Here is a 1,880-nt window from a genome sequence, read left to right on the forward strand (position 1 = left end):
TAGGGTCCATTCTGAAAACATGTCAGATGGACATCTTTTGGTCAGCTGCTTGTATCTTTCCCAAGCTTCATAGAGGGATTCACCATCTTTTTGCTTGAAGGTTTGAACATCCACTCTCAGCTTGCTCAGCTTTTGAGGAGGAAAGAACTTATCCAAGAAAGCAGTGACTAGCTTATCCCAGGAGTCCAGGCTATCCTTAGGTTGTGAATCCAACCATATTCTAGCTCTGTCTCTTACAGCAAAAGGGAAAAGCATGAGTCTGTAGACTTCAGGATCAACTCCATTCGTCTTTACAGTCTCACAGATCTGCAAGAACTCAGTTAAGAACTGATAAGGATATTCAGATGGAAGTCCATAAAACTTGCAGTTTTGTTGCATTAAAGCAACTAGCTGAGGTTTCAGCTCAAAGTTATTGGCTCCAATGGCAGGAATGGAGATGCTTCTTCCATCAAACTTGGACGTTGGCTTTGTGAAGTCACCAAGCATTCTCCTTGCATTATTGATGTTGGCTTTGTGAAGTCACCAAGCATTCTCCTTGCATTATTATTATTATTATTTTCGGCTGCCATCTCCTTCTCTTGTTCGAAAATTCCTGAAAGGTTGTTTCTGGATTGTTGTAATTTAGCTTCTCTTAATTTTCTCTTCAAAGTCCTTTCAGGTTCTGGATCAACTTCAACAAGAGTGCCTTTATCCTTGTTCCTGCTCATAAGAAAGAGAGAAGAAAACAAGAAAAGAAAGAGGAATCCTCTATGTCACAGTATAGAGATTCCTTTATGTTAGTAGAAGAAGAAAGGGGTAGAAGAATGAAGAGGGAGATTCGGATCTGTGGATGAAGAGAGGTGAAGAGAAGTGTTAGTAATTAATTAATTAAATAGAATAAGAAAAGAGAAAGAAGATTTCGAAAATAATTTTTGAAAAAGAAGTTAGTAATTTTTGAAAATTAAAGATAAGATGAGATTAAAATTAAAATTTAAAACAAAAAGAATTTTTGAAAAAAAGAGGGAGAATTTTCGAAAATTAGAGAGGGGGAAGTAGTTAGGTGGTTTTGAAAAAGATAAGAAAATAAGAGAAAGTTAGTTAGATGATTGAAAAAGATTTTGAAATCAAAATTTGAAAAAGATAAGAAGATGAGAAGTTAGATAAGAGATTTTGAAATCAAATTTGAAGAAGATAAAATTTTTTTAAAAAAGATAAGATAAAAGATAAAAAGATATATTTGAAAAAGATATTTTGAAAAAGATTTAATTTTTAAAAAACACTTAACTAACAAGAAACTACAAGATAAGATTCTAGAACTTAAAGGTTGAACCTTTCTTAACAAGAAAGTAACAAACTTCAAATTTTTGAACCAATCACATTAATTGTTAGCTTAATTTTCGAAAATTTGATAAAAAGATAAGAAAAAGATTTTGAAAATATTTTGAAAAATAATTTTTTTGAAATTTTCGAAAATCATATGAAAAATGAAAAAGATATGATTTTTGAAAAAGATTTAGAAAAGATAAGATTTTTAAAATTGAAATTTTGACTTAACTTGTAAGAAACAACTAATTTTGAAAAATTTTTGACCATGTCAACCCAAAATTTCGAAATTTTGGAGGAAAATAAGGAAAAGATATTTTTTGATTTTTGAATTTTTAAAGAAAAACACAAAAATGACCCAAAACATGAAAATTTTGGATCAAGACATAAGATGCATGCAAGAATGCTATGAATGTCAAGATGAACACCAAGAACACTTTGAAGATCATGATGATCATCAAGAACATTATTTTGAAAAATTTTTAATGCAAAGAAAACATGCAGGACACCAAACTTAGAAATCTTTAATGCATGGAAAATATGAATGCAAAAGTGCACATGAAAAACAACAAACAACA

This window comes from Arachis duranensis, chromosome 3 (assembly GCF_000817695.3).
Source record: "Arachis duranensis cultivar V14167 chromosome 3, aradu.V14167.gnm2.J7QH, whole genome shotgun sequence".
Classification (NCBI taxonomy): domain Eukaryota; kingdom Viridiplantae; phylum Streptophyta; class Magnoliopsida; order Fabales; family Fabaceae; genus Arachis; species Arachis duranensis.